The sequence below is a fragment of the Gavialis gangeticus genome, unplaced genomic scaffold (assembly GCF_001723915.1).
Source record: "Gavialis gangeticus isolate Ggan-Ray unplaced genomic scaffold, GavGan_comp1, whole genome shotgun sequence".
NCBI classification, from domain to species: Eukaryota; Metazoa; Chordata; order Crocodylia; family Gavialidae; genus Gavialis; species Gavialis gangeticus.
Window position 1 is genome coordinate 4,051,039 of NW_017729013.1, and position 7,463 is coordinate 4,058,501.

Genomic DNA, 7,463 nt, shown 5'->3' on the forward strand with positions numbered 1-7,463 from the left:
GCCTTGGAAGCAAGAACAAAAAAGGGAATGTGGGCAAGCTGGGTAGAATAAAACTGCTTTGTCACTGGCAGTTTCTCCTTTTGAGTATGAGGGGATCCAAACCCACGCAGAATACATGAATTCTTGGCCCCACTGAAGCTGAGTGAAAACCTACTATTGGCTTCTGTGGAGACAGGTACTGCGGCACACCAAACTCCAGTGACTTTCATATACTGCAACCGGACTTACTAATGATGTGGGGAAAGTGTTTTACGAAACTGGAGCTCTAATGAATTCATCTGTAATTTCTCCATTACCACCCTCTTCTGTCTCTGTCTAATTTTGGTTTTAAGCTCTTCCTAGAAGGCACTACAATTTTTTCAATCTCTACAATGCTATGTTAATGTTTAAATAATAATACAAATGGACCATGAGAATTAAATGTAAGGTCTATATCTCTGCAAGATATTCCTCCTAGTAGCTTTGTTTCATCCTGATGTAATTTCTGATGTACAAACAAGCTCCAGGCTGGAAAGGACTCCTGTGCAGAGTCCAGTCCTTTGCTGCTAGAGGCAACCACATCATACAGTCCCATTTGTAAATCTGTCCTAACGCTCCAACTTGGAACTACTCGGGTTGTTTGCTGCTACTTCTCCTATTAGGGACAGATTAATCTAAATTTTAGTATCGTTCTCAGGTCTGACCTGGTCTTTGACTGTGTTAACCATTTAGTTATACCTGTGTCAAATTCACAAATTCTGCCTGATATCACTTCTACTTGGAGAGAAACCAGATCTCCAAGCAAGCTGTTCTGATGATCAGTTGCCCTTGCTTGTACAAAAATTGCAATCTTGTTTTTAATCTGAATTTGTGTAGCCACCGTTTCCAACCATGATGTCCTTTTAAAATTCATTTACTACTAGGAATGTTTTCCCTATGTTAGTAATTGGGAACTGTGATCAACTCATTGCTGAAGCTTCTCCTCGTAAAAGGAGACAGAATGAAATTCTAAGTCTTTCATGATAGGACAATTTTCCAGATCTTGGATCATTCTTGTAACTCTTTTCTAAAATCTTTCCAACTTGTTAATAAACCTTTTTGAAGACAATACACCCAGAACTGGGCACAGTATGCCAGTTATTAATTCAATGAAAGCATTTTGTAGCAAACAATCAGCACAGTCCTACTTAACAGCTTTCATCTTACAACTACTGCTGTGATGCATGAAGTATACATTAAACCATTTAATACTTATTGGCTGTGTTTTTGGTTTGCTTATGGTTAATCTTTATGCATCTGTGATAAGAACAATACTTATTTGAAATGTTATTAATATGCATTCATGCCCTTTGTAACTGATAGCATCAGTTTTCTTGATTTATTTTCAAAGCGGGCTTCTTCTGAGTGTTTCTTCCTTTCATAAAAACATAAAATAAAATTATTCTGGTATGAGAAACAACAAGATAGGGCTATATGGCTCATTACAATATATCACATTTAGGGTATAATCCTCCTGACTGTCAATCAATAAATAACTCTATTTCATTTACAGAAGTGAAGACTGATTTGTTTTTGTTTGAGAACAAATCCTCTTTTCAGAGACATCTAGAAGTGTCAAAAATGTCAAGACTGACAAAAAATAGTTACAGTTAGGGCTGCGCGAAGCTTCGGTTCCTGATTCAATTCGGCAGAGATTCAGCCCGATTCCGGGCCGAATCTCCAAATCTGAATCAAATCGGAGGACCCTTTAATCTCTCTGAATCGAACTGGAACCCTCCAGATCAATTCAGAGAGATTTGGAAAGATTTGGAGATTTGGACATAGACACAGCTTTAAATTTTTTTTCTGCTTACCTCTAAGTAGCAGGCGGCTTGTGACTGCTACGGTGCTGGGGCACGTGGAGTGTCCCACAGGAGCACAGGGGGCTCCCCAGCAGGCTGGGCAGCAGACCCAGAAGTAGACCAGAAGCACTTCTGGTCTACTTCCGGGTTCACCGCCAAGTACGTAGAGGGCCCCCCGCACTCCTGTGGGATGCTCCATGCGCCCCAGCATCGCAGCAATCACCTGCTACCTCAAGGTATGTAGAAAAAACTTTTAAAGCTGTGTCTATGTCCAAATCGCTGATTCTCCAGATTCGGCCGAATCGAATCAGGGACAGCGATCCTAATCAACAAATCAAATCACTGTCCCTGATTCAAGCCAAATCCGAATCGCATAGGGCCCACTTCGCACACCCCTAATTAGAAGGGGCCATGTTAATCTCAAGTTGTTCACCAGGATCTGGGGGAACATCTGTTCACCAGAGCGCCCCAAGGGATGACAAGGTCCAATGGTCACAAACTCCTCCATGACCGTTTCAGGTTGGACATAAGGAAGAACTTCTTTACTATCCGAGCCCCCAAAGGCCTGAAATAGACTGTCACCGGAGGTGGTTCAAGCACCTGCTTTGAACACCTTCAAGATAAATTTGGACGTTTATCTTGCTGGGATCCTATGACCCCAGCTAATTTCCTGCCCTTGGGGCAGGGGGCTGGACTCGATGATCTTCCAAGGTCCCTTCCAGCCCTAACATCTATGTAATCTATGAAAGTTGCATGCAGAACTTCCAGGGAAGCCCATGGGAGTTGCTTGGCTTTGGGCAGCCCAAGAAAAATCGGGCCTCAGGTAGAAAAATGGTCTTCACTCATCCACAAGAAAAGGACTGGCTGTCAAAAAGTCTGGTTGAGTCTGGAGCCCCATTAATAGTGAACGAACCATAGAAATCCATCTCTGAAGGACCATGCAAGCAATAGTTTGATAAACAAAAACTTAATTTTTCTACAGATTTTTTACGGCAATACCCTAATTGCCTGCATTGCTCCAAGTACGAGGAAATTTAGCCTATTCTCCCTCCTTACATGCTTGAAATAAGAGAGCTGCATTTCACTACTAGGGTATATAAAAAAACACTGGAGGATGTTAAAAGGAAACAATATGATCAAAGAGAAATGCATAATCAAGGATGACAGGAGAGACCCAAAAGTATTTTATTCTGTCTACCAAGTAAGTGTTAAACATCTCCCTTCTCCGCAGATTTAGGCATAGTTACATGGGCATTCTAAGTGAAGGTTGTAAAAGATCATTAAAAAAACTTTTTAACATTTACACAAGTGCAACTGTGGCAAACAATGAAAGCAGTTTGGCATTTTTATAAGACAGTTCAAATAAAAATTAATGGCACATGTAATAATAATTCCAAGTGCATTTTGTTTCCATTTATATCTGGCTAGGAGACAATTTTTGGTGCATTTGGTTTTACAGCTCTGTGTATATGCAGCAAAGTAAAAATTCAGTGCATGGGAAAATAAATAAGCGGTTATATGACTGGCTGACAGCAAGATTTGTAGAGCTAATTAGTTCAATGAATAGGAAAGGCACTCAAAACTAACAGCTCATCAAATAGTTCTTCATACAAGAGATATCTGTCACCCTGCCTATGCTGAATAAATATTTTCACTGTCTCTCAGATCCATGCCAACAGAGACAAAACATTTGTAGTGACTCTGCCTGACTTAATTGACTGGGGTCCACAACAGAGAAAAGCCAAAACCCCAGAACAGAAATGCCTGTCTGTCCCAGCTAGCATCCAAACCAAAGACGGAGAATGGAATGCCCCCTGTGATCAAAAACCAGTAAGTCCCTCAGTCAAACCACACATGCAGTGTTAAGTATCCAGAGTGGGGGAAAAAAACACTCTAACATCATAAATTTGTAGAGTGCCTAACTCAATAGGGCACTGGTCCATGACTGGGGTTCTAGATACTTTGGAGCTGTCACAGAATAATACATAAGAAATACCTTCTCATAGCATAGGATAATTCAGAACAAATCTGCAGCTGGAGCATGGGAACAGTTGCACAGGGCTCAGCTTGCAACCAAGCACATTTTTCATGTGTAACTGGAGTCCCTGTACCAATTCACAATGAGCGTGCTGTTGGAATTACAAAACTGCCATTCAGTACAAGCCACCAACACACAAAGATCTGCTTGATGATCTGCTTAGGTCCCTGACCCTACCACCTATGAAACCATAAAAGACTCGCATACATGATCCTGGAAAGCAGACGGTCTTTCTCCCTGCTACATGTCCACCAGCATCCTTAGGCACCAACATCTGATCCCTAGGCCAGGTTTCACTGAAAGACGATGGGATCCCTGCACATGAGGCTCAGGTCCTCAAAGGTATTTAGCTGTCTAAACCTCATCAGAATTAAGGGTTACAAAGGCACCAGACCACTTTGCTGCATAAGGAGTTGCCATGGGAAAATGATGCAATTCCATCTGGTAGGACCTGGCCTGTGAGCCCATGCTGTAGAAGGTCCAGTTTATAATAAAGAGGTGGCCCATCTTCCCGATTCCCCGCTGTACATAGAAGACATTATTACATGATAAATTAAAAATCCATTCAGCCCCCATTGGCTTGTCAATTAATTCTACAAGCAACAGACTGAGCAACTGCACAGCTCACAAGCAGTAGATTGAAATAAAGCCCCAAATGGGCTGTGCAAATGAAGTTAAAATTGATTTAGGGTTCACTGAGCTCCTTAAGCTACATCTTAAAACCCCTTCGGTCTAGTTCCAATCATATGGGGCCTGGATAGAATGAGCTTTAGTACTAAATGTGCTATTTTCATTTTTCTGGTTTCAGAGCTAGGCCCAGTCTGTACAATTTGAATCTACTTAGCTGGAGATTAGAAAGACACTCCCAAATATATATATATTTTTAAATTCCCATGAAATGAGATATAAATTCACCCAGGCACTTTGCTGCTGATGCTACACCTCTGCCCAGCAGCTCAAACATTCATTACCAGATATCGGCCAGTTTGCATATTAAAAGCCAATGACCATCCAACAACATCTAGCAAAGGAACTAGGTACACCCCAGCTGCAGATTCATGATTCTGTCCTCAATCCTCTCCGCTGTCCTCAGTGCTTTTCTACTGCGTAAATTACGTTGAAATTAATGCAAGAATTGAAGAAGACAACGTCCCTTGCCACGGGCTAATGCGCTAATTCAGAGCATGGAACTCAATGAGTCACTCAGTTTAAGCACAGTTTTGATCCCATGGACGTCTAGGAGATTTAAGCACATGTTTGCTCCATAGCCATCCGAGTTAGTGAAGGATAAAATGGTAAAAAAAAAAAAATCATTATTCTCAGCAAAAAAGTGGTAATACAGCATTTTATCCAACCTATTCAAAACCTAGACATAATGCACACAACTTCCTCTCCTCAAAAACTGGATTGGCCCAGGAGTTATTCCCCTGGCAGGATCTGTAGGAGCCACTGTGTGAAATAAGCAAGGAGAGACATGACAGGTTTAACAAATTGTGCTGGGCAAAATACTTACCTACAGTTAGCATCATACAAAACACTACTTACCCACCTCCATTTCAAGCTTCTTGAGGTGGAAAAGAAATTTTTTTTTAAGTTAATACAAAAAACAAATCCAAAAGCAGCAGCAACAATTGCGGTACAAATAGCAACTCGTGGCTAAACCCAGGACTCCGTTCATTCCAGAGCCATGGAAAATAAGAAAGACCCTTATGACTGGAAAGAATCAGTCCAGTACATCTGGTCAATCAGGCTTCATCAGAGGACCTGGAGAGCAATGAAACAGCCTGACCATGGGCCTTAAGTGGTCTTTGTGACATAGGCTTTTTCTATGTTCAGCAGTCCCAGCACAACTGTCTCATGCAGTGAAAATGGGGCTAGGTACAGAACACGGCCCAAAGTAATGTATGCTGTATCACCTTCTCGAGCAGGTGATATTTTTACCTGGTTTAAAATTCACGGTGGAACTATTTTTTCAATCTAATCCAGTTCTGCAAACTGAATTGAAATCTGAAACCAATCCAAGGAAGAGACAAATGAAAATGTAATAAGTAATTATTAAAAAGCGGGGGGAAATTAAGTGGGCTATATGCTTTGTATAGCGTAACACAAAGTCTTACTGTGAGATATTGGATTTTGATTAATATTCCACTAAATTCCTTTGAAAAAGAACACAATAGGAAAAATTTCAGGCTGTAGCTGGTTTTCATTGTATCTACTAGATCTTCAAAAGCAAATCCTCAGAATTCTATTAGGCTGCTTGGAACTACCTTCCAGATAGTATTTTTCAAGCCAATTTTTAGATAGAATAGCCGCTTGGGACACACATAAATTAACGATTCACAGCTGTTCTCTTCTAAGTATATTGATATGACAACCTACTCCCGAGTACCCTAATCATCTAAAACTGAAAGCAATGAATGGAATCTAAAGTCATGCAACTTGCATCCGAAATGGAATGGAGTAGTTTTCAAATAATTGCTTTTTAGCATTCTCTTCAGATCCTGCTTCGCCAACATTTAGGACAACAGAAACACTGCAAAACCATTTCTATTTTATTCCAATAGCACTCCAATCCTCTCTCTACAAAAATCAAGTGTGAAACTCACTTCAGTGGCAGCAGGATTGGGACCTTTGTAAGGCACGGTCAACGGAGATGAATGATGTTGAGTGTGAAGAAGCTCCACATTCGCAATTACTATTATTCACCAGTGGCGTTAACTCTGGTATTGAATTCTTCTTGTGTGTTCAAAGATGTGCCACAGCCAGTGCAGCATCTATAATTAAGGTTCTCAGAGTTGCTATTTTCACTATAAATTAATTTTCAGGGTTTAGTATGTCAGCAGTTGCAACCCCATCAGCCTGAAACTTGACATTTAAGTGATCAGTACAGAGGTACAATATTGCGCACATCTATTTATCAGAAACATAGTTTAAATCTAGTCAGTTGGAGCACTGTGACAGAGGTCTAAAAAGCATGGATCCATTTTTTCCTCCACAAATGTTTTGCATTAGGTCTCTGCGAAGCAGCTAGTATTCGCTTCGGATTCGGCCAATTCGGGGGACAGTGATTCGATTCGTTGATTCGAATCACTGTCCAGAATCAATTCGGCCGAATGCGATTGGGAGATTTGGCTGCCGAATCAGCCAGGCCCATCCCCCCCAGCCCGGCAATGACTGCCCTGTATGCCCCAGCTCCTGGTTCTTTGGGGAAAAAAAAGCCCTGACTGGGTGCTGCCAGGCGGGGGTTGATCCCTGCTGCTCCCCCCTGCCCCATGCTGTATGGGGGGCCCTGCCATGAGCCCCCCAACCTGCCCTCATCCCCCCAGCCCCCCACAGGTGCCCCACCCAGGCCAGCTCTGGCCCCTTTAAGAAAAAAAACGAGAAAAGCCCCACACTCACTGCTCCTGCCAGTGGGGGTGATCCCTGCTGCCCTTCACTGCCCCATGTCATGTGGGGGGCGTTGCACGAGCCCCCCGAAGCTTCAAGGCCACTGCAGAAGCAGTAAGTCCTGGGGCCTTTTTTGGGTTTTTTTTTTTGTCTTAAAGGGACAAAGCTGGTCCAGGTGGGGCACCCATGGCGGGGCCAGGGGAGCAGGGAGGGGGGGT